The 26,742-nt window shown below is 44.2% G+C and overlaps 1 long non-coding RNA gene across 1 annotated transcript in view; it reads right to left on the minus strand.

The window, feature by feature from the left end:
* The window catches only part of LOC117348183, a 153,140-nt gene extending 134,853 nt beyond the window's left edge, over positions 1-18,287 (minus strand). Inside the window, exon 1 of the long non-coding RNA XR_004536922.1 lies at positions 18,183-18,287. This is a non-coding gene — a long non-coding RNA (uncharacterized LOC117348183). The remainder of the gene's footprint in view (positions 1-18,182) is intronic.
* Between the last annotated feature and the right edge of the window lie 8,455 nt (positions 18,288-26,742).

The raw sequence follows: 26,742 nt of genomic DNA on the forward strand, positions 1-26,742 counted from the left end.
AATTTTATTGCTGCGGGGTAAGAGGAAAAGATTGATTTCAAAGGAGAACATTAAAGCAGGATGGCTAACCTTTTCAAGGCAGCGCGGGCCAGATGGTCCTGCATTCCGATTTCTGGGTATAGTGGACATCCATGGTTCTTACCTACCTTGTTACTGTATCACCATAGCAAAATCCAGTTACATCCATGGTTCGTACGGTAATAATCTCAGCAGTAGGGATTTAATTTTATTTTTGTATACCGCCCTGCCATATAGTTCTAGGCGGTTCTCATACAGTACTAAAAATATACAAACAGTAAATAAAAGTACGAAATCTAAAAATGAGTAAAAAATTATACAAGAATACAATGCATTCGTGAAAATAGATAGATATTCCTTAAAAAGTACAACTATAAAAATCAGGTGTGCAAATTTCCAGTCAATATTCTGAAACATCAATTTACAAACTTTTCAAATAAATCAGTTTTCAATAGTTTCCTAAAGGACAAGTATGAATGGGCCTGAGAAATAATAGAACTTAGCCATGAATCCATTTCACCTGCCTGAAAACCAAGCAATTTATCAAAGAATCTCTAACGACAAGGCTTAATATTCGGAAAAACAAATAAGTATTGCCCTCGAGTTGTTCTTTTAGGTTTGTATCTTTCGAAACACAGAGACAAGTAATGCTGAATCCAAAGACGGGAGCCGTGTGTTTTGGGACATCTTTATGGATGATGCTTGTGTTACAGGACATTAGGATGTTCGAGCAAAGAAAAAAATATTTTGTCTAGTTTTCTATGTTGTTTGTAGGTTTTTCCATCTTGTTTTGTTCTTATAAAATTTTCATTTCAGTGCAGTTATATTATAATAAAAAGATGAAACCAAAACTGAAAAATAACCACCCCCCCAAAAAACCAAATTTGCTCATTAACAGGTGGCAGATGCTGTTGTCCAAACCAAAAATAAAATGCTTATAGCAAACCATCCCCCAAATCACCATCATACTGTGTACCACCTCTGAGAGCACTGTGTGATCCACTCCTGGATCCCCCTCTAATCTACTTGGGCAGGTCTCGGCCTCACCCCCTCCTCCTCCTCTTCTATGCAGCCATTTTCCTCCTCTTCTCTCTCAGTTCTTACTTGGGGTATCACTGGTGGTATAATGTCAGGGCCAGATTAACCCCCCTTTTGCTTCCAGCCCCATTGTTGCTGGGTTCAAAATGGCAGCCTTGACCCCTAATGGTAGTGCGGAGGTACTGTCACTGCAGGTGAAGCTGCCATATAAGGAGTATACTTAGAATGCCTTTTCTCAGTTTTTGGAGCTATTCTCAAGGTCACAGAAGCTGGATTCAGTAATACAGGATCCTTTGATGCCAAGTTTAAAATCATGAAAATGGAGTCTCAGGAGTAAGATTTTCTGGGTATGGAAGCAAGAACAGCCAGGGCTGGAGATTATTGAAACCGAGTATGTGCTATGAGAGCCCCTGGCACCAAGAACAGAATACCAGGAGCTGGAGTCTTGGGAGAGAGGGACACTGAAGAAAAGGTAGCTTTAGGGCTGAATTGTGACTGCAGTAAACACTGAAGCAATGGTAAGTGTAACCTGTACTGGAATACCAGGAACTGGAGTCTTGGAAGCAAGTGACTTTGAAGCTGAAGCCACAGACTTAGACACGTTTGGAGTAGGTGAGGGCACCCCAAACCAGAGGGTCATAGCACTTACAAAGTATTTTAGATTGCACAGAAGTGGGTTGTTCTCATCTAGCAGGGGAGTAACCCATGTTGAGGCTTTTCCTTTGAGGTAGGGGCAGTGGACAAGGTAGGGGCTCGTTGGCCACCCAGGGCAGAGAAACCCCTCCTCCGGCCAGAGAATGCTTATGTGCGAGCGAGCGTTGTCGTGAAGAATGAGTGGCCCAGCCAAGAGCAACTGAGGTCGGGTTTTGTGCATTTTTTTGCACTGCTGTGACACTTCTTCCACATGAAACTTTGTCTTTGTTGATGATTCCTTCGTGATCATAAGCAAAAAATCATCATTTGTTTGACTTTTGATTGAGCTTGTCGAAATTTTTTTGGTCGTGGGGAAGATGGAGCTCTCCACTCGTTGGACTGTGATTTCAGCTCCGGCTCAAAGAATCTGACCCACATTTCATCAAAAGCAACAATGCGATTCAAGAATGCCTGACCTTCAACATTGAATCTTTTTTCAGCGCGGTTGCATCGTCCAGGTGTCTCTGATCGTCAACAGACACAGTACCAGAGACACCTGTAGCCTCCATTTTCCACAGCCACACTATGTACATTAGAGAGCTCCAAAACACACATCCTGCTGCTTTAAGCACTGAAGTGAAAGTGAAACGAGGTTTACTGCAATTGCATCATCCATTCCCCAATGTTGCCAACTTGTGCATTATTTATGAAATGACCCTCGTACTTTGCACCTCACTATTAGACTTTACTAAGTAATAAAGATAAGGGAGAAAAAGACCACAAGGGCTCAAAGAGGCAGAACTTTAGAATACTGTTGTTCTGCCCCCTACAACTAGAGCAATCGTTAGTCATTAAAAAAACTCCCTTAGTCCAATTCCTAACGGCAAATGTCAGCTTAGAAATTATATAAATATAGGGCTCCTTTTACGAAGGAGCGCTAGCGCTTTTAGCGCGCGTGCTACACACTAATGCCTCCATAGAGCTTGCGTTAGTATTTTTCATGTAGCGCGGGGTTAGCGCATGCTAAAATCGCTGGTGCACCTTCGTAAAATGAGCCCATAGTGCACAAATGAACCACTTAGCTTTTGGGCAAAATTCTGCGAGTTTTTAACTCTATACTGAGAATCTTCGGCTCGACGGAGCTTCCCCGTTTCTCTCTATTAAGCTTCTTCAGGAGCAGAAGGTTCAAAGCAATTCACAAGTTCAAAACATCGGAATCCTGCAATATGGAATTCAGCGGTATAAAAGGCTGTGGACAGTTATCGGTTCTTTCAAACACATATTAACCAGTTAAATCTCTTCTTTGAATAGTTCCAAACTAGTTTTAAAGTTACATTCCAAAATTCAAAGTTTAAATCCCGAGATTCAAAATGTACAGTAAAATGTACAGTTTAAAGTATCTTTGTACACAATGCAAAGCCCTAAAAAAATGGCTCTTCGGCGTTCTTCAAATAGATCAAGTTTCAAGTTTATTAATTTTTAATATACCGACCATCAACGGGTATCTAGCCGGTTTACAATAGAATGTTAAAATAGGGATAAAAGTATGCTTATAAAAGTAAAGTTTTGTTAGAGAGAAGGGAAGTGTACATTAAGGGCATGGACGGAACATACTTGAGAGTGATGATTAAGAGGAAGGAGGGGGTAATGTTACATTATTAGAAAGAGGGGAAAAAAGGGGGGGGTTGAAAGGAAATGGAGGGAAAGGAATAAAACATTAGGGATAGGATCGCTTCTTAAAAGCGGTTGGTTGAGTGAGAAAGAGGTAATTCAAGAGCAGTTGAAAGCATCTTGAAATAGGAAAGTTTTTAAGCTAATCTTAAATTTATCGATTCGTTTTTCATGGCGGAGTTGAGATGGTAAGGCATTCCGTAGAGTTGGGGCTACCACTGAAAAATTTGATTTCCTGGTATAAAAAAAATCCTTTACAGAAGGAATGGAGAGTAAGTTCTGGTCTGCTGATCTAAGCGTCCGTGTAGGGCGCAACGGAATGAGGAGCTTATCGAGGAAGGAACGTTGATGGAAGAGTTTGATTTTAAAGGTCAACATGATGTAAATATGTCATCGTTTTCTCAATGAGCCGTACAATGGATGTCGTCATATTCGACGTCTCCGGCTTCCCAAAGAGTTGTTCGACAGATCTTTTTTTCTCCCCAAAAAAGTATTATCCCACTGGGATCTTCAGTCACATAACCAGCTCCGAAAGTAAAACAAAATAAAATAAGTCCAATGATCAGCCAAAGTAAAAAAGCACGAGAAAAGGGAAAAACAAAGTATAACGCATTGCCTGCTAAATTGTTGCATAGGAGACAAGTAACGCTTATATTAATTCCGTATGACCTTCCCAGAACCTTAAGATCTGCCTCCCAACATTCTCTCAACGTTCCATCCTTAAAGATAATTGGTACTCGTCGTAATCTCATTTTTTCAGGCACCGCCCCATTAATCTGGAATTCTCTCCCCCCTATTCCTCAGAGCCGAACAAAACTTGCAGAAATTTAAAAGTAGCCTAAAATGCTTGCTTTTTAAAGACGCCTGTAACTGATCTTACTTACGTGGTGACGGGACAAAAGCGCACGAGACTTCAGCGCACCGACATTGCAGCGCCGACAATTTGGCGCAAGACCTGTGCGCGCCACCGAAAAAGTTACTTTTAAAGAGCTCCGACAGGGGGCGTGGGGGGGAACCCCCCACTTTACTTCATACTGTTTGTGCTGCTGTTGGGGGAGTACGGGGGGTGCAACCCCCACATTATAGAGAAAACTTAACTTTTTCCTTAAAAAAAAAAAAAATCGGGAAAAAGTTAAGTTTACTCTATAATGAAGGGTTCCAACCCCCCCCCCACCCACTCCCCGGCAGCGCAAAGAGTATAAAGTAAACTGTGAGGGTTCCCCACCTCACACCCCGCGTCGGAGCTCTTTAAAAGTAACATTTTAGGCAGTGCGTTCGGGTCTTGCACCAAATTGTCGGTGCGCTGAAGTCTCGCGCGTGAATGACTATGACCCTACTTACGTACACACCTATTTTCTCATGAATTAAATCATTCCCCTTCCCTTATTTGTATTCTTTTTTTAAAAAAAATTGTAGTTCTCCCAATGTTTTCATGTTACTAGTATGTTTGTAATGTTTGTTCATGTTTATTATCTAAAACGTTTGTTCCCCAGCTATTTTAAATTATTATGGACAACGCTTTGTACCTTTGGATAAGCGTTTAATCAAAATTTAAATAAATTATGAAACTATATTCCTTTTATTACTTCCTTATCTTCTTTTTTTTGGAGTATTATAAAAATAATTGCCAATTAATGGCAATTGTGAATCCCCCGAAGCCGCTGGGCAAGAGCAAGCGCAAGGCACAGTTCATCTCCCCTTTTGCCAGCGATTCTCTGCCCAAATAACATGCATATAGTTTGCATGCTATTGAGCTGAGCATCAGTAGGGAAAGAAAAATCGCTCCCACCATGGTATTTTTTTTTACCATGGTGTCGGACCTTTGTGCATCTGAGCCTTCATCCATTGGAAAACAGAATGAGTGCTGCTTTCTGCTCCATTGAAACCCACCCACGTGAACGACTTTGACCTGAATATAAGAACGTAAGAATAACGGTTCATAGACAACTTGGCGAAAGACAAAGGCACGCGCCGACAACTGAGCGCAAGACGGAGGTGCGCGCCAAAGAAAATTACTGTTTTTAGGGGCTCTCACGGGGGTTTTTGTTGGGGAGCCCCCCCCCCCCAGTTTACTTAATAGAGATCGCGCCGGCGTTGGGGGGGTTGTAACCCTCCACATTTTACTGTAAACTTAACTTTTTCCATAATAACAGGGAATAAGTGAAGTTTTCAGTAAAATGTGGGTGGTTACAACCCCCCACCCCCCCCCACAACGCCCCCACAACGCGGCGCAATCTCTATTAAGTAAAGTGGGACGCCCCCCCCCCCCCCGTCGGAGCCGTAAAAACTGTAATTTTCTGCGGTGTGCGGCTCCGCACTGCGCTCAATTGTCTGCGCGCGCCTTTGTCCCAGCGCGCTTTTGACCTGACACCAAGAATAACCATACTGAGTCAGACCAATGGCCCAGTTTCCTGTTTCCAACAGTGGCCAATCCAGGTAACATTTACCTGGCAGAAACCCAGAGAGTAGCAACATTCCAGAGCTGAGATTGTGACATCATAATGCCTCATTCCACCAATAAAAGCCAACCTCATCAGTGATGTCACAATGGCTCGATTATCCTATACTCAGCTCACTTTTGCTACACTTTGATTTCTAGAGTGGCGCAGTGGTTAAAGCTACAGCCTCAGCAACCTGGGGTTGTGGGTTCAAACCCACACTGCTCCTTGTGACCCTGGGCAAGTCACTTAATCCTCCTATTGCCCCAAGTACATGAGATAAATTATGAACCCACTGGGACAGACAGAGAAAAATGCTTATGTACCTGAATAAATTCATGTAAACAGTTCTGAGCTCCCTTGAGAGAACAGTATAAAAAATTGAATGAATAAATAAATCTAAAAATGAACTGAAAATACTTCTCCTAGAAGAGGATGATTTTCAGTCAAGTTGTTTTGCCTGGAAATGTACCGCTGAAACTGTCTGTGGAAAAGAAAATAAACCAGTTGAGGTCCTTCTAAACTCAGACACTATGTTCTACAGTCAAATAGGTATAAACAGAAGACTTCAGCATCAAATCCTTGCCAACATTCATAAGTGCTGACGTCACAAGCAATACCAAAGTGAAAAAAAATGCACCAATATGCTAAATCAGTGAGGCTATTGTGAACCTAAGTATCATAACTCTAAGATGGTTAACGGGTTGGAGGAGCTGCCGTACAGCGAAAGATTAGAGAAACTGGGCCTCTTCTCCCTCTAACAGAGGAGATTGAGAGGGGACATGATTGAAACACAAGGTACTGAAGGTGATAGACTTAGTAGATAAAGACAGGTTGTTCACCCTCTCCAAGGTAGGGAGAATGAGAGGGCACTCTCTAAAGTTGAAAGGGGATAGATTACGTACAAACGTAAGGAAGTTCTTCTTCACCCAGAGAGTGGTAGAGAGCTGGAACGCTCTTCCAGAGGCTGTTATAGGGGAAAACACCCTCCAAGGATTCAAGACAAAGTTACACAAGTTTCTGCTGAACAAGAACGTGCGCTGGTAGGGCTAGTCTCAGTTAGGGCGCTGGTCTTTGACCAGAGGGCCACCGCGTGAGCGGACTGCTGGGCACGATGGACCCCGGGTCTGACCCAACAGCGGCAATTCTTATGTTCTTATGAAACATTCAAGGTACTGAAGGGAATAGACTTAGTAGATAAAGACAGGCTGTTCACCCTCTCCAAGGTGGGGAGAACGAGAGGGCACTCTCTAAAGTTGAAAGGGGATAGATTCCGTATAAACGTAAGGAAGTTCTTCTTCACCTAGAGAGTGGTAGAAATCTGGAACGCTCTCCCGGAGACTGTCGTAGGGGAAAACACCCTCCAGGGATTCAAGACAAAGTTAGACAACTTCCTACTGAACAAGGACGTACACTGATAGGGATAGTCTTAGTCAGGGCGTTGGTCTTTAACCAGAGGGCCGCCGCATGAGCATGATGGACCGCTGGTCTGACCCAGTAGCGGCAGTTCATAGGTTCTTATGGAAATATCCCTCCATGTTTTGGGCAGCAACTGAACGTGGTATTTCATGACTGAAATAAGATTATTTTTAATATAATTAATCCAATATGCTTTTTGCGCTTGTAAAATATTATTTGGCTCCACAAAGTGTACCCAGCCCAGCGTGAGACAAGCATGCAAGATCTCTTAGGGGGAGGACGAGATAGTGGATGGGCTGACTGGAGAGGCCATTTGGCCTTTATCTGCCGTCATGTTTCTATGTGGACAAATGCAAAGCGATGCACATTGGGAAGAATAACCCAAATCACAGTTACCAGATGCTAGGGTCCAGGAACTGGGTCACCACCTGCACCCGCTGTTGCTTGTGTAGGTCAGTCAGCTGTTTGGGAACCCATCGTGCGCTGACTTTCCTGTATCCCAAGTCATCGTGCACTATGCCAAATGCAGATTCACAGTTGATAATCCAAATTTGCAGCCAATTGAGACACTCTTATCCGTCGATCTTCTCTAATCAAGGCAATCTGCCTTGCCAATGCGCTCATGTGTGCGTGATGTTGATTGGCGATTAGAACGAACTTCGTTGGTTACACCTGCTCTTCCCACTAACCTTTTTTTCCATTCATAAGCCTTTTTGGTGATCCCTAGTGCTATCTGACGGTGAATTTCCACAGGTTTCACTCCCTCTGCCCAAAGAGAGCGCACTACTGCACATTGCAATCTTGCAATGGAGCGGCCATGTTTCTGACCTCCTGGCTGCCACACGCCTAAAGGCCGAGCGCTGCGCTGTGCGTGGATGAATTATCCAACAGGCAATGTACGAGTACATATGTTGCACTTCGCTTGCTCTGTTCCGGTTATTGTGTAATTTAACAATCGCCTTTCATTTTTGATTCACCTTCATAATTCTTTTTTTTTTAAGTTTATCCTGTGGGTTTTTTTTTTTTTCTGTAACAAAGAGGTGAAGTCAGTTAATCTTATTTGACTACCACTAAAAATAAAGACAGATGACATTTCTTTAAGTACGAGACTGCTTTGTTGTCAAGACAATCACCTGCCATTACAGCTCCGGCAAAACAGGTGGTATTTGGAAATGCACATGGTTAAAAACCTCCTAATGCTTTGCAGTACAGCTTAAGGTTTTCAGTCTTTCCTGCTTGTGGTTTCCAAATCAGAGGATTTTAGAGAAGGCTGAGGCAGTCGGGGGAGCACGGCATCCCCACGGCCAGGCCTGCGAACTTTGCAAAGCTCCGACCTGCAATGCCACAGCTGTAGCAGTGGATCCCCAATTTCAAACACCATCTTCAACTATGGAACATTAAATTTGACAAAGGGACCCATTCAACGTCTTTTTTATTTTTTTTTTTTTTTAACGGAGGGAAGCTGATTTTCATTTCACACATGATGGTTTATTTTTTTTACCCCCTTCTTTTTTTAGATCCTGGAAGTGTTAAAAGCAAGAGGTCAAACCGGCATCACCATGGCAACCCCCCACAGTGGCGTTCATTGAACAGATGAAGGGCGGCAATAGCATAGCGGCGTTTTTGCATGTTGCATGCAATCTTTTGATTGGGGGGGTATTTTATTTTTACTTTTGTAAATCTATCATCGACTAAGTTCCAGCACATCCTTTTCTGTTTTCCAATGTTGTATATTTACATCTATATAACATTGGACATATATATATATATACTAGTGTTTAAGCCCGTTACAGTAACGGGTGCTAGAACAGCCTGACCCCACTCGGGCCCCACCTCCCACTGATCCCAGTCACACCTCCCACTGATCCCAGTCACACCACCTCACCTTTCACCATTTCCTTAGTCCTCTGTACCCTTTTGGCCCTCATAGATCCTCCACTGTATTTAGCACCAAGCAGGGCCATTTCCCTCCATGTGGGTCTGGCCTCCTGGACCCCCATTACTTACCCGAGGCAGCTGCAGCGGTCCTGACGTACCAACCCCTCCTCCCTCTGAGTGCCTCAAAGCAGCAGCGGTCCTACCATTTTCATCTGTACCTTTCCCCCTTTCTCACCGTCTACCATCTCTCTCTGACCCTGTTTCACCATCTTTCCCTTCCCTGTCCCCTCCGTCCTTCTCCAAGGCCATCTCTTTCTCTCCTGCCCCCTCCATCCTCCCTGAAATCTATCTCTCCCTATCCCCTACCATCTCTCCCTGTCCCCTTGTAGCCCCTCTGTCCTTCTCATCCATCTCCCAAATCTGACATCTTTCCCTCCCTCCCTTACACCATCCCTGAGTCTCTCTCATTTCCTCACTTGAGTCCAACATCTCTCCTTCTTCCACTCCCTCCCCACAATCCAGCACCTCCTGCCTCTGCGGAGCTCTCGCAGGCTGCAGCTCCTCCTCGTTCTCCTCCAGCCAGGCTTCAGCCATCAGCAGCTCATTGGAGACACGGGCGGGGCAGAAAGATGGCCGCAAGCCAGACCCCCGATCCTGCAGGGAATCAGCAGCACATCTGCACTCCCCCCATTTTCTCCCTCTACCATTTCCATCTCTCCCTTTCACACTCCGTACTATCTCTCTCTGACCCCGTTTCACCCCTTTTACCTTCTTTCCCTTTCCTGTCCCTGCATCTTCTCTCCACTGCGGCCCCACTTCCCTGCTGGACAGTTCTACTGTATTGCGCCTGCGGAGGCACAGAGTTTAAAGTGCGCATGCGTGCTAAGGGTTTTATTATTATTGATATTGCTAATCAATGCGATGGATGTGCTTGTTTTTGAGTGAAAATTAACTCAAAACCCAGCTCAATAGTCGACAAGCAAACCCGCGTTTCACCGTCTGCAGTCGTTCACTTCCTTTTTTGCAATTTAATTTCCGTCAGAGCTGAAAATCCAAGTTCACAAAGATAAGATTGATTGATTTAAAAATTTATATACCTCCTATACTCTAAGTCAGGGTTGCCCAAGTCCGGTCCTCGAGATCTACTGGCAGGCCAGGTTTTCAGGATATCCACAATGAATATGCATGAGAGAGATTTGCATACCAAGAAGGCAGTGCAGGCAAATCTTTCTCATGCATATTCATTGTGGATATCCTGAAAACCTGACCTGCCGGTAGATCTCGAGGACCGGACTTGGGCAGTCCTGCTCTAAGTGGTTTCCATAAACTAAACATAAAGGTCCAAACAGTAACAAAGCCTCGATTGCTTTGTTGCTCAAGTTATTATAGCTACTGCAGGCCTGATCATCGATGCAGGGCAGCGACTGCCCCTCAGATTTAAAGTACAATGCCGGAAAACGGGTTGGAGGGCGGGCACCAACCAGCGACTGCCAATTTTGGGGGGAGGCCGCGGCCCCTGTGGCCTTCCCTGTTCCAATGCCTACGTGCTTAGCACACTTCATTAAAAGGCTTTGAGGTTTGCCCTTTGGCCTAGTGCGATGAGCGATATTTTGGTCGTTATAAGTTATTGAAATTTCTGGAGTGGCCTTTATTCATCTTTTAGAATTCAGGATCCTGATTCATCAAAGTCTTCTTTTAAAATGTCGCATCTGATCTATCTTTCTTCCAGTCTAGACAACCTACCTGCCTGTCCAGCTTCGCTCACTGACAACTCCTTGAATAGCTTTGAGGTTCTGATCCAATTAAGCAAACCAAAACCAGAACTTCCAAGCATGTAATGGAATCATTGCAACACAGATCAATCTTTCCTATAAAACTTGAAGACAGTTGACAATTCCAGATGGTCTACTGTTGAAGGCCAAAACATTTGATATTCAGTCCCAGGCACTGATTTTTCCTACCATTTTATGATGTATAATAATATCACAAAGGAATCTGTGAAATAAACTTTAGTGTCGATAGAAGGCAGAAGTGCCATGTTCAAAGTTAGGTACACGATCTACGCTACGCTGGCATTCGGAAGCACACAGAGCACCCTTTATAGAACTCTAGTTTAGCGAGGATCTTCCCGGGACCTAACACTGGATGCCATTTATAGAATTTCTCTCCTCCCTGGACACTAAGGGGTCCTTTTAAGGCATCTCTAGCTCTTGGTCAGCACACGTTAGTGCTCACTGCAGTTTAGTAAAAGAACCCCTCAATCCAATACCACATATCTGCTGAATTTGTTCATTGAGAATATCGGGCGCCATACCAATTGCTCATTGTATTACCGCCAGACTCCTGATGCAGGCCCTTTAGCCAAAACACAGCCCAATTCTAGGTGTTTAGAATCCAATCCGTAAGGTTTATATACCGAATCATCCCCAAGCGCTGGGGCTCGACTCGGTTAACATAATTAGTGTAAAGGAAGAAGAACGTTAGAGACGAAAGAGAAGGCCAAATGAATTGGACCACCTCGATGCTAAGACACTCATTTTAACGTATTTTGTGCAGCGTTGGTTGTGTTCGCTTTTTCGTTGCTGTTGGTGAAGCGTGAAGGTCTGCTCTTCTGTTTTTGTGGCTGCTTACCTTTGGGTGCCATTTATTGAATCTATCCCTCGTGTGTACATAGTGGATACTCTTAGGGTCCCTTTTACAAAGCCACAGTAGCGATGCTGCCGTGGTAAATGCACCAAAACCCGTAGGAATTGAATGGGCTTCGGTGCATTTACTGCGGCAGCATCGTTACCGGTGCATTTACTGCGGCAGCATCGTTACCGGTGCATTTACTGCAGCAGCATCATTACCGGCAGCATCATTACCGGCTTTGTAAAAGGAGCCCTTAATGACATACATCACCCCCACCCCCCAAAAAAACAATAGAACTCAAAAATGACACTCTACACAACAGTGATGTTGTCTATATTTGGGCTGTAGTAATTTGTTTCAATTTTAGACAGTCCTTCCGAGTCCTACTAGGATTATAATTATTTGGATTTAGCTCATACCTTTGCACAGTGGCATAGTAAGGGAGGGTGGGTCGGACCACTCCAGGCGCTGTCTTGGTGGTGGTGCCAGTACCTCTTCACCCTCCCACCCTCCCATGCCACGTTCACACTCTCCAACACGAGCAACTTTTCCAGGCTGCTATGCTCATGCCGGCCTGGCTCCCCTCTGAAATCCCTTCCGGGACACAGGGCCAGGAAGTGACATCAGAGGGAAAATCAACCGGTGCCGGTGTGAGCAGCAGGCCGGAGAAACTGCTCAGGCTGGTGAAGATTTAAAGGGGTACATGGGGAAGGGAGGGCATGAGTGAGACATGAGGAGCCATGGGGGGTGGTGGGGGGGAGGAGGGCATTGGGAATGTCACTGCCCTGGATGCAGCAGGAGTTTAAGGCAAGTTATATTACTATGGAGCACTTTTACTAAAGTATAGCACACACTAATGTCCATTAATGTGTGCCCTATGTTTTGGCAGTCTCACCCCTAGAAGTAGTATCATGTGACTACCACTAGGGGTTGATTGGCTCCATTTTGGACCCATGTACATGCTATTCCAGTGATTCAGTTGGGAAATGCCTTACAATCCTCTTTCCTGGAAAGTGTAGTCCAATGCACAGCGAGTGATATTTTGTTAGAATTTGTTAAGATGGTTCAGTTGATGGACAGAAGGATTTTCAGCCTCAGTTTCTGACTGGCTTGTGAGTGGCCCCAGTTAAAACTTTCTTTGCTAGACTTCCTAAAACCTGTACTGCCAAGATGCAAGACAATATGCTGCTTGTCATCTGTTCCGAAGACACGCTGAGGTGATACAGGTACACCAGATGGATGAACCTGGTGTGACTAATTATTGTGTATTTGCCTTTAATTATTATCATTTATTATACTGGGAAAGACAATACAGGTTCTCAGACACGGCAGGGAATGTTCGCAGCAGGAGAATTTTTCAAAAAATAAATACAGGGGGGAAAAAAAAAAAAAAGTTACTTAGGCCATGTTTTACTAAGGTGCACTAATCGGTTTAGCGGACCTTAGTAAAAAGGGGGTTAGTCAAACATCTCCTAACACTGCTTTTTTTTTTTTTTTTTAAATAGATAAAAAATGGCAACATTTTGGGCCCGTATTTCAAGATTTAAACAAGCATAGCCTCTTCTCTAACAGACCTTCCCTTTAATTTACTATTTATAACTGGTCTGTTGAAGATTTGAAAGGAATAAAGCACCGTCCCTTGAACATTCTAAACCTTCAAAACGTAGTGACATTTTTCTGATATGGTCACTCTCTTATTCCTTGTTTCAAAGGCCTTCCTCTTGTAGTGAAAGAAATCCAAGCGCCAGACTGTGCAAACCGACCTTTTGACTCTGGAGAATTCACGGCACATGATATAAGCTGTTTCTTTCTTCTTGTCGGCTTGGTTCTAGTCATTCATTTGTATAACTGTGAGGAGTTTTTTTTTCTATTGCTCATATATTTAGCTGGAACTGTAATACATAGTGCAAAGCTGTCTCTGTATGTTTGTGTTTATATTTATCTTTATGGATACTCGGGGCTTAATTTGTAGACAAAAAGGAAGTAGAACTGGGAGAAGGGGCGAGTGGGCCAGAGGCAGTACAAAACCGAGTAGAGTGGAACAGGTGGACGTAAATCACTTGTTTACACTTTCAAAAATATTAGGATTAGGGAGGAGCTACTAAGTGGTAGATTTAAAACAAGCCGGAGACAATATTTCTTCACTCGATGTGTAATTAAACTTTGGAATTCATTGCTAAAGAATGTGATGAAAGCACTTAGCTTAGCAGGGTTTAAAAAAAAGGTTTGAATAATTTCCTAACAGAAAAGTCCATAAGCCATTATTATTAAGATGGACTTGGGAAAATCCACTGCTTATTCTTCCATAAGCAGCCTAAAACCTGTTTTACTCTTTTGGAAATCTTGCCTGTTAATTGTGAATTGAATTGGCTGCCCTTGGAGACAGGATACTGAGCTTGATGAACCTTTAGCCTATTCCAGTAGGGCAGCTCTTATGTTCTCATATGTTCTTATAGGAAAAAGACTGGATTAGGGAGCAGAGTGCCTATTCTGTACTCTATGCCCGCTTTTCCTCATCTCATCCTGCTCCCTTAAGGCTTCCTGGAAGGGAGGGGCTGGAATAGAGCAACTCTGGATTCTTATAAGAGGCAGAACTGCATTCTAGGTAATTGTCCCTGTGGATATTTGTATATCCATAAAGGGATCAGTTTTTAAACAGAGTTATACATTCATCAAATGGAGTTATCGTTCACCAGCAGTGATGAAACATAGACTGCAGCTAAAGGTCAAATGGCCCATCTAGTCTAACCATCCACAGTAACCATTATCTCTTCCTCTCTCCAAGAGATCCCATGTGCCTATCCCATGCCTTCTTGAATTCAGATATAGTCTCTCTCTCCACCACTACCACCCTTTCTGTAAAAAAGTATTTCCTTAGATTACTCCAGAGCCTTTCACCTCTTAACTTTATCCTATGCCCTCTCATTCCAGAGCTTCCTTTCATATGAAAGAGACTTGACTTATGCGAATTTACATTACGTAGGTATTTAAACGTCTCTATTGTATCTCCCCTCTCTCACCTTTCCTCCAAAGTATAAAGATTGAGATCTTTGAGTCTGTCCTCATAAGCCTTATGATGAAGACCACATACCATTTTCGTAGCCTTCCTCTGGACCGACTCCATCCTTTTTATATCTTTTTGAAGGTGCGGCCTCCAAAATTGTACACAATATTCCAAATGAGGTCTCACCAGAGTCTTATACAGGGCATCAATACCTTCTTTTTCCTACTGGCTATACCTCTCCCTATGCACCGTAGCATCTTTCTAGCTTATGCCGTCACCTTTTCAACCTGTTTGGCCACCTTAAGATCATCACATACAATGACACCAAAGTCCTGCTCTTCTGTGGTGCACATAAGTTCTTCATCCCCTAAACTGTACTGTTCCTTCAGATTTTTGCAGCCTAAATGGATAACCTTGCATTTCTTTAGCATTAAATTTAGATTTGTCCAATAAGACCTACCTCTAGTGAATCCGTGTTGCCTCTGGTCCTGTAATATACCAGATTCCAGAAACGTCACCATTCTCTGTTTTAAAAGCGTTTCCATTAATTTGCTTATCACAGAAGTCAGTCTTACCGGCCTGTAATTCCCTACTTTCTTCCTTACTTCCACTTTTGTGGAGAGGGACCACATCTGCCCTTCTCCAATCCCCCGGTACCACTCACGAGACTCGTTGAAAAGATCAGTCAGCAGAGCTTCCAGAACTTCCCTAAGTTCCTTCAGCACCCTCAGATGTACACCATCTGGCCCCATTGCTTTGTCTACCTTTAATTTAGCTAGATTCTCATGAACACAACCCTCTGAAAATCGATCAGGGTCTACCACTCCACCATCCCTATTCGCATTTGTATTCTGTGGCCCCACTCCCAAAGAGCTACCAGTTTCAGTATGGAGTCAATTAAAAATACAGTGGTATCTCTGGTCACGACCATAATTTGTTCCAAAACTCTGGTTGTGACCCAAACCTAATTTCCCCAGTGGATTGTATGCAAATATGATTAGTCCGTTCCAGACCCTACGAACTGTATGTAAATATTGTTTCTTATAAGATTTTTAAGCACAAAAATAGTTAATTATACTATGGAATGCACAGTGTAATAGTAAAATAAATGTAAAATCCTTGACCAACAGAGAAAACTAACATTGCACGAGTCCGTACTAGACCCTTACGAACCGTTCGCTGTAAACATTTTTTTCTTAATGAGTTTTAAGCACAGAAAAAAAAAAAAAATCAAAGTTGGAAAAATCCTTAATTATTCAAAAACTTACCATAAACAACAAGAAAACTAACTTTGCATGAGTTGACTTCTGGCGTGAAGGAAGTACATATACACAAACAACAAAAAATGGGAAAAAATTGGCACGTACGAGGCGGAAGGGGAAAATGGCCGGGGCTGTGTTCATTCAGCACCCAATTGTGTGGTTGTGACCAGGTGCAAAATTTTGCCGAATGTTGTGATCGGGATCCAATTTGTTTGTGTATGGAAGAGTTCGTGACCAGAGGTTCTACTGTATGGGCATTTCCCTTAGGCCCCCCAGGCCACCTGGTAGGAGTCTATTATATATTATGCAACCTGGGTTCCATTATATGATAGTAGCACAAACTGGTATCAGAGCGTCTAACACTTAGGTGCCTTGATTTACAACAGTCCAAGATCTGACGCAAACGCAGGCATCTAAATACCGCAGAGACATAACTCGCATGTTCTATAATTTATACACATAAGTTGAAGCCCATCAATGTCCCACATATGGTCTACCATTGTATATAGCCCCTTGAAAATATATGTTATATAAGTTAAGTGAATATTGTAACTGGAGGCCTTGCTTGGACACAGACCTTGGCTGAACGGAAAGGGAGGTATATTTAGTGGTTTAGGTAGGCAAGAAAGAAAATCAAAGTGTAGGGTCATGAAATGGTTAACTGTTGTTTAAAATATTGCTCTGGCCTACATAGCTGAAAACAGTGTACAATTTATTGACCTCATCTGCCTAAAATGTATGTCCCTACCTTACCACGTTGTAAGCTAAATAGAGTTTGAGCCATGATGTACACATGTAACATTTAGAACTGTAAGATTTAGATAAGCAGAGAAATGAGCTAGTTTCCTATAGGACTATAAGTTGTAGCCCTGAACCTATCATAAGTGCTGGCTTAGGACCAATAATAATTGTAGAAAAGTTATAGCAGTAACAAATGAGAAGTTGTAGTTTTTGCATGTATTAGTTTGCAGATGTTTAGTGAAAAGGGCATAAAAGTCCGTGCATTTCCTGATTCTAACACTCTAGTAAGCAGGCTGTTCACTGCACTAGAGTCCGGCGTGCTGTAAATAAACCTCTTGTACTTTCTTTACGCTCTGACTTTGTGTGTCCAAGTGACCTTTCAAAAGTTCTAGTAACAGTCAAAAATAGTCCTTTATTCCAAGGGTCAAAGTTGGCATAAGGTTCCCACAATCAACAGAGCAAAATATGGTGTAAACATTCACAGGTAGGATATTCCTGCAATCACAGTCTGGACTGCTGTTTTAAACTCTTCAAACCAAAATGCTAAAAAATACATAAAGCAAACTGCCACTTCCTCTCAATTTAGCAGTTTGTTCCTTACGGCAACTCTCTCTGGGGGAAACACACGTTTAACATCCCCAGAGGATGGGATCCGCTTCTAACCCTTATTAGATCAATTTTTCAGATCCCTGCCCAAATCCTAACAGGATGACAGCCACCAAAGTCTTTGAATCAGGAAAACAGTGGCACCAGCAAACACTGTCTAAACAAAATACAATTTCTTCACAGAGCTCTGCCAACCCCAAGATGGCCGCTGTCCTAAAGGTTATTGCATGGCTGCCTACAATCCTGATGCCATGACTCCAAAATATCTATTTAGTGCTTTTAACTCTTTCCAGGGCAATAACAGCACTTCCTGGATTTTCTTTCTCTTTACTCAGCAGACATTATCAAAAATGTGAGCCTTTGTTCACAGCAGTCTGCCAACCCCAAGATGGCCGCTGTCCTATATGACTGCCTACAATCTTGATGCCAAGACTCCAAAATATCTATTCTTACAATTTAGTGCTTTTAACTCTCTCCAGGGCAATAACAGCACTTCCTGGATTTTTACTCAGCACACATTAACACATGTGAACCTTGCTTCACAGCGGTCTGCCAACCCCAAGATGGCCGCTGTCCTATAGGTTATTGCATGGCTGCCTACAATCCTGATGCCAAGACTCAAAAATATCTAGTCTTACAATTTAGTGCTTTTAACTCTCTCCAGGGCAATAACAGCACTTCCTGGATTTTTACTCAGCAGACATTAACACATGTGAGCCTTTAGCTTAGTTCCAGACATTCTGCATGAGGAATTTCAAAGGAGTTCACATCCTCCCCCAGTTCAAACTGATCCATATTAAAATCTTCACAAGCACTATCAGATTAATCATAAAGAGTTTCTACCTGCTTGTCCAGAAGATCTGTTGCTTTCCTACTGGAGTAGTCTGAGAGAGTGTGTGTACCCCTGCATCAGTGTTCTGGTGCTCTCTCAGCTGATTAGGACTTGGGTCAGCTGGGCTGGTTGAAGTAGCTGTTCCAGTCCTAAGTTTCACTTTCTCCTGCCTGTGGCATGCTGGAACCTGTAGTTCCTTACACTTTCCTATCTTCACATTCTTGGAGAAAGATGAACAGGAAGTTTGTGGTGGCTTGGCCCGCACAGGGCTAGGCTTTAACGTCCTGCAGTGTGTTGACTTTAGGTTTAGGTGGGCAAAATAAAGGTTTTGATTTTCCTCTTTATTTTCCACCCCTGTTTCCGGGCACTGCAGGTCTTCCGTTAACCTCACAGGGGCTTCCCTGTGACAATATCTCCAGAAATGTGTTTAGGTGCCCTGCTACACTTACCTAAGTCTAAACATTTACGCAATCAGGGGAAAATTCTTTAAATGGCGCTCAACATTTGGTAAAAATATCAAAAAAATTCAAGAAAAGGATGCCCAAAATAAATCACAAAAAACTGCACCCTCCAAACATACAGGACAGGAAAATCACCTTTCTTTGCAAAAAAGGGGAGAAAAGACCTCAGTGTCTAATAGGGGCTATTTAGGCTTCCCATATAGACAGGCTAGTTTTAAACAGAGTTTAATCCTAGCAGACACATCCTTGGTCAAAAAAATTCCCAGTTAATATGTGAACTTCTATTCTTATTTTTCTTATAGTTTTATATATTTTTCTATACTTTTCTTATGTTTTTCAAATTTTCTTCAAACAATTATTATCAAAAATAGAAGTCACTTATCTGAGTATTTAGTATTCAGGTGTAGTCCTGGAGTAAAGAAAGCAGGAAAAACTGCTCCATGGAAAAAAGCTACCAATCAAACATTCTTCCAAACATTCGCCTGCTGAAACCTGGTACTGATGCTGGCACCTAAGTTAGGCGCAGTGAGGCAGTATTTGGTAACAATGAATATAACTTTTCAGAATGCCTCTGACATGCCCACGCTCCTTTGGGAGTTAGGCACCAGGCCTTAGAGCAGGGCTGCCCAAGCCCGGTCCTCGAAATCTAGTGGCAGGCCAGGTTTTCAGGATATCCACAATGAATACGCATGCCTTCTTGGTACGCAAATCTCTCTCATGAGTGTTCATTGTGGATACCCTGAAAACCTGGTCTGCCAGTACATATCGAGGACCGGACTTGGGCAGCCCTGCCTTAGAGAATAGCCCACAGCCAGATGCACGAGCACATTGTAATGCAGGGGTCTCAAAGTCCCTCCTTGAGGGCTGCAATGCAGTTGGGTTTTCAGGATTTCCCCAATGAACATGCATGAGATCTATTTGCATGCACTGCTTTCAATGTATATTCATTGGGGAAATCCTGAAAACCTGGCTGGAGTTGCCCACCCTTGGTTTAGGCCCATCCAAAATTTAATCTCCTTTAATGTGGTTGACAGGGATCCCAAAGCCCCCAGAACCGAAGAGCTCCCAGCTGCAGGCCACTTCCTCCTTCGTACATACTCGGTTTTCATGCTTGCACAAAAGTTAGCATCCATGCATGGAGGCTGACAGTATGCAGCAATGGTCCCGGACAGTGCTGGTGGCTGCCCAGCGTGTAAACTCTTTGGCGTGGAGGAGGTCTATGGTTGGCGGGACTCAAGAATCCCCACTATCACAGGTATGCCATTTTATCTTGGGGGTGCCTGAGGGAGGGAGGTGCAGAAATTATATTTGGGTTTGCTTTAGTTGGAAGGGTGATGAAATTTTTGGTCCACCCTAAATTAGCTGCCTGTCTACACTACTGAGTAGAATCTGGGGTACAGTGTGCCGCTTTTAATGAAACGACACTCATTGCGTCCAATGCACATAAGAATAGGGCTACCAGATTGTACTCCTGTAAAATCCAGACCCGTAGCCCCACTCCAGTTTCACACAGCCCAGCTTACACCCAAGCCACACCCCAGCCCCGCCCCTCAACCTGTTCTCATCCTCAGGACTGCGACGTAAGGGCATCTGCGCATGTGTGGATGCAACACGATGACATCATAGACATGCGTGCATACATGTGATGTCACTGTGTCGCATGTGCAGATGCCTTCCCGACGCGGTCCCGAGGTGGAAGTTTTTCAAAACCCGGACAAAGTCCCGGTCGCCCGGACATGTCCTCTTTTTAGAAAATCCGGACAGTTCATAGACAATGGCGCGAAAGACAAAAGTGCGCGCCGATAATTGAGCGCAGCACGCGCCACTCTAAATTACGATTTTTAGGTGCTCCGACGGGGGTTTTTGTTGGGAACCCCCCCCCCCAATTTACTTAATAGACATCGCGCCGGCGTTATGGGGGGTTTTGGGGGTTGTAACCCTCCACATTTTACTGTAAACTGAACTTTTTCCCTAAAAACAGGGAAAAAGTGAAGTTTTCAGTAAAATGTGGGGGGTTACAACCCCCCACACCCCCCACAACGCCCCCACAACGCGGCGCGATGTCTATTAAGTAAAGTGGAGGGGGGGTTCCCCCCCACGCCCCCCCGTCGGAGCACTAAAAACAGTAATTTAGAGCGGTGCGGCGGTGCGCGCTACACTCAATTGTCTGGGCGCGCCTTTGTCCCGGCGCGCTTTTGACCTGACACCAATCCGGACGTCTGGTAACCGTATATAAGAGCACATACTCAGATGTAATTCATTTCGGAAAGCAAAGCAAAAACAGCACTGAAAGGCTCTGGCTGCCTGTTCTTCGTATAAATATGCTTTGCATACCTAAAATTAAAATCAAATTGCAGAGCAAAAACCCTCGGCAGACAGTGTCTGATGCTTCGAGATTCTTTATCAAAGGTAGACGTGCTCGATTCACTGCCTCATGTCTCTGATATTTCTCTACTGATTCAAGCCCGCGTTCAGGGGATAGTCTATCTTTGTAGAGAATGTGGATGCTCTAAGGACGTGTCCTGTTTCTGTGACAGAGAGATGCTCCCTGGTAGGATATTAAGACCAGATATGACAAGCAATCAACAGTACATCGCCAAAGTTGGCTGCCCAGGTATTTCATTGCAACGGCCTGCTCTAAAAGTATATTCCTTGTCGGGCAACAATAAATTCACATCTCTGAAGTTTGTCACTGATTTTATTTACCCATCAGCTAGGGACTCCTGATGTATAAAGGTCTCTGGTTTCCACTTGCAATACATAGTTTTTTTTAGGCTGGTTGAGCCTCTCTCCTGCAGGAAGCCCCTTCCCATTTCTGGACCATTGTGCAAGTTGTAAAAACTCGACCCCCCCCTCCCTTCCATTCCTGTATCTTCACTTGACAACAGCATGGACTTAATAAGTGAGCCCGCAATAAAAGTGCGAGATCTGCACAATTTCTTTGGCTGCGTAAGCCCCATGACCTCCGCAATTAGATTTTGACGCTCACTTTTCGGTGAAGGGGTGAATATCTACCTCTTGGGAAGAAACTGGAGAAGGAAGAACAATATTACAAGGGTTCATTCTTTAATACCTTTACAACTAGCCCAGGGATAGTCAGGAGCACACATTAAAAGGGGGTGATAAGAAGCTACCGAGTCGGCAATCGCCTTCAGCTCTGCTTGTCCTTGTGCAACATATGCTGGGATAAAGGTGCATTCAGCAATCAGGAGAATGTAGCAAGAATAGGACGCCAAAAACTGAACGCATAAAAATTGCCATACTGGGACAGACCGAAGGTCCATCCAGACCAGCATCCTGTTTCCAACAGTGGCCAACCCAGGTCCCAAGTCCCTGGCAGAAACCCAAAGAGTATCAACATCATCAGTGATGTCATAATGGCTTGATTGTCCTATACTTGACTCACATAAGAACATAAGAATTGCCATACTGGGACAGATTGAAGGTCCATCCAGACCAGCATCCTGTTTCCAACAGTGGCCAACCCAGGTCCCAAGTCCCTGGCAGAAACCCAAAGAATATCAACATTCCAGAGCTGAGATTATGATGTCATAATGCCTTATTCCACCAATGCCTAAAAGCCAACCTCAGCAGTGATGTCACAATGGCTTGGTTTCCCGCTACTTGTGCCCATTTGGAGGGGTATTCTGGATGTTCCCCAGCCTACCCTGTTGGGGGAGTCCATCCTTTCTGGTCATGTTTTCCTGCCTGTGGTACTGTTTTCGGTATTACTTGATTGGAGGTCTACCCCCCCCTCCCCTCCCTAGCTCAGCAAATAAATTCTCTTTGGGGTAGATTCACTAAGCAAACCGATTAGTTTGCGACCCTGACCCGATTCATTAACCTTCTGGCTGATCTTGTCTGCACCCGATCTGATCCGCGCATGCAAACGAGGGAAATGGTTTGCAAATCTAGGAAAACAGTGATTCAACAACATTTTTCAGACACCCCAACTGGGCTGTCCGATCCGAAACCAAGCAACTGGTGAGGACCAGTCACTCATTCCTTTCCTGCTCTCTTCTGCGCTGAAATACCAGCCCTGCAGCCAAGAAAAAACCCTACTCTCTGCCTGCCTTGTGTGTTTAAGCAGCAAGCCTGCTTCTCTGTAGGGAAAAGTGCTGCCCTTTCCCGCAGTGCAGCTCCGCATTAAAACCAAGGGTTCACACTGCGGGGAAGGGCAGGAAAGTCAGGGTGCATTTCGTTTCTGGCTAGGGCATCTGCATGGGTCTGCTCTTTGCTGGCCCAGCCTCGCATCCAAGTTGCCTTGCCCTTGTCCCTTTTGCCTTGGATCTAGCATCCTCAATCCCCCCCTCCCTCCCCCTCCCACGCTTGTGCTGAGAGCCAACGATGCGCGGACCATCTACAGAAAAATAAGATGGTCCAGACACGTGTCCCGATCGCTTTGCAGTGATCCGTTCCGTGACTGTGGGGCACGCCTCCAGTTGCATTAATTTGCACGAGGAGGCTTGCTGAATCGATCGTCCAAGAAGACTCGGCCACGGATCGCCCAGCAAAGGTAGGCTTTGTGAATCTAGGCCTTTGTGTGGGTCTTTTACATGAAGACAAAGGATGTTTCATGCACACAGCATAAAATTGATGAAAACCCCTGAAAAGAAATTGTTAACGACCCAAAAAATCCCTTTAATGACAAACTGGTAACACGTCGCTATTTGACGTCCTTGATCACCGATAATTCAATTTCCTAAACCAAACAAATTTGATGAAACTCGGTCAGCCTTCCCCTTGACACGACTGCATTACATTCCCAGATGACCTCAGTCATCTGGAATCTCAAACTTCAGCATTCTACCTTGCATCACACAGAGCCGGGAAGGGGTAAAACACGGACCTCACGGACCTTGTGGATCTAAAACCGCACGTCCTTAAAAATCTGAGGTCTGTGCATTGACAAGTCCGCCTTCGCTTTCCCTGCAGCTCAGCTCAGGCCCCCGGCTCCCTCGCGGACCTCACGGATCTGAACTGCACGTCACATCCTTAAAAATCCGAGGTCCGCGCCACTTTTAACAATTTAACTCTGACGGATCCTAATGCTTTTCCCTCCCTATGCTAGGATCCGTCAGAGTTAAATTGTCATAGAGCTCTGTCAGAGCCAGAGACTAAAAGTGGCACGGACCTCAAAAGTGGCGCGGGACCTCGGATTTTTAAGGATGTGCGGTTTTAGATCCGCGAGGTCCGTAAGGTCCGCCTTTTACCCCTTCCCCACAGAGCCATTTTTCAAGTCCTGAGTTCGTGTAACTGTTTTGCAGGCTGAATTACACCAGGAAGAAAGAATTACAGGCTAACGGAGTCTCTGATTCACTAAGGCATGCTCCTCGTTCCGTGTCTGCAGAATAAAGCTTAATCAGTCCTAGAGTAAGACTAGAACCGGAACAGAAATGAAAGATAAGGAATAAAAACTTCTAGGAGACAGAATGCTAAATAAGGCAATCCTAACAGGTTAGCTAAACCGGAGATAATAATTCAGACTAAGAAAAAGAGAGAAAAACCGCCCCGTGCTCCAGACAGACCTCTGAGATTTTAAATTCAATAAGCTCAAACTTGTGTCCATGTGTGCATTTCTTATTATAAAAAGAAACAGCCCCCTTCCCTCCACCCAACCCTTCCTTTAAGGTTTAATTTAACAATAACATTTGCGATCGAGGTCCCGCGCATCTCAAGGGCAATGCGCTTGAAATTGCACACACTCCGCACCATTTATCATAGCCTGACATGTGTCATGTTCCAGACTGCAGCTCCGAGAGGTTACAGCTCACGACTGCTCCTCTGTTGATCAGCCACTGAGACAAGGGAGGCACCTTTCTCTTTTTCTTGTTTCATTTTTTCATATTATTATTATTAAAGCTGCTCTATCCCCTTTCTGAGGTTTACAATATCGCAGGAAAAAAAAAAAAATATATATATATATATATGTCTATATCTACCTATCTATCTAAAGGATTCTGATGTTTGGCTGCAAGAATCTGTATGATAGAAGTTTGTAGGGGTCCTCAGCATTTCATAATATTTTAAATGTGATATATGAATGGGACAAATCTAACCCATTCTTAAAATATTTGCAAACTTACCATTCTACCAAAATACTGTGCATTTCCATGGTGCAATATTAATCGATTTTGATTTGGAGATAATTAGCTTTAATTATTTTCAGCCTGGTCCGGATACATATCTCCCTCGATATTCGCGAGGGATAGGATCAGAGCAGGACCGCGAATGGAGAAAAACCGCAAATATCTTCTCGTCTGGCTCTGACCCACCCCCGCCTCCCTCCCGCCTTCCCCCCGGCATCCCGGCCTTCCCTGGTGGTCTAGCAGGCTTTCGGGGCAAGAGCGATCTTCCCACGCTCCTGCCCCGTGTAGATCGCCAATAGGAAATGACTGCCGTGAGTTCCCGTAGTCTCTTCTTCCCGTAGTATCTTCTTTTCTCCTTCTTCCAGCTCAGTTGAATTTATGAATTAACATGCTGGTATTCTACAATTCTTAATCTGTTTATTACAATAATGGTCCAGAAGGTGGGAGCCTTAAGCCATGCGCTCTGAATCTAGCTACCAGATTGCATACTCAAAAAAGGACTCATTTCCATTCCCGCCTAAGCAGGGACAGGAAGCAGTAGCAGAGGGAAAGCTTCCGGGTCACCGAAGGAAGCGTGTTTTCTTCACTAATGCTGCCTGCGGCCTGAAGAGTGAAAGAGCGACTACAGTGGTGGATCCTGGGGGGTAGGGGTGGAATGGAACTCCGGACTGCTGCACGAGCTGTCCAAAAAGTCTTTGTGGGCCGCCAATGTCTCCCGGGCCTTGCAATAAAGACCGCTGCTCTAAAGGGTGCCTATGTTAAGTGAAAAGATGCCATTTAAAATGCTACTAAAAAATTTTTTTTTAAATGCCTACCAGTACCTATATGCGCCACAATAGCACTTCCAGAGATGCTTAGCAGCACCCAATGCCACTATAGGTGTAGCTGACACCGGATTTGGTGTTATACGCCATAGGCTCCTCCAGAGGCATGAGCCACATTCAAGGTAGAGGCCGGAAATGTAGGCCTTAAAAACTCTGGCCCACATTTCCGGCGCCTACCTTTGCCGGAGGTGGGATTTGTTCAATGGTGCTGTCGCGTGATTGACATGTGACCGGCAGCTGCTTTCAAGGCCACCGCCAACAACAGCGTCGTTTAGAGCAGTGGTTCCCAATCCTGTCCTGGAGGACCCCCGGCCAGTCAGGTTTTGGGGATAATAACCCTACTGCATATGCATGAGAGAGATTTGTATATAATGGAGGTGACGGGCATGCAGATTTGCTCCATGCATACGCATTAGGACTATCCTGAAAACCTGACCTCCAGGACAGGGTTGGGAACCACTGCTTTAGAGAATCTGGGCCTCACTGGCTCTAACTGCTTAAGTCTTGCCAAATATTCTGGGCAAGACATTAAAATGGTCAGGAGGCTTTCCTGGCTGTTTAACCAGCTTTGACTATCTCTTACTTGCTTTTTTGTAATAAAATAGGCCTAAAATAGGTGCATTTTGACTCTCTTAAACTAAGGGCTCCTTTTACGAAGGTAAGCTAGCAGTTTTAGCGTGCGCGCTAGACGCTAACGCCTCCATAGAGCTGGCGTTAGTATTTTCCGTGTAGCGCAGGGTTAGCGTGCGCGGCATTGTAGCGTGCGCTAAAAACGCTAGCGCACCTTCGTAAAAGGAGCCCCAAATGCCCAATTACAAAATGACCCTCGGTGAATGTCATTTTGTAAAAATTTTGCCACATTTACCTCCTGGATTCTATAGAGGTCGGCCAAAGTTGGGCATGCAAATTTGAAATGATAATTTAAGCACGCAGGGCAAATGCGTGCTTAAATTAATACATTAATGAGGCGTCAACATTAGAGTTCATTGGCATAAATTTGGATTTGCAGCTAAATTCCACAGCATGTAACTCGAAAGAGGGCGTGGCCAAGAAAGGGGCGGGGGGGGGCAGGAGGGTTCTCAGAAATTATAGAATACTTAGATATACGCACCCGACTGGCATAAAGCTGTCAAGAGGAATAAGCTCTCAACCCAATCGCGGGTGCGGGAATCCACTTTAAGTACAATTCTAGAAAGG

The sequence above is a fragment of the Geotrypetes seraphini genome, chromosome 14, assembly GCF_902459505.1.
Source record: "Geotrypetes seraphini chromosome 14, aGeoSer1.1, whole genome shotgun sequence".
In the NCBI taxonomy this organism is placed as follows: domain Eukaryota; kingdom Metazoa; phylum Chordata; class Amphibia; order Gymnophiona; family Dermophiidae; genus Geotrypetes; species Geotrypetes seraphini.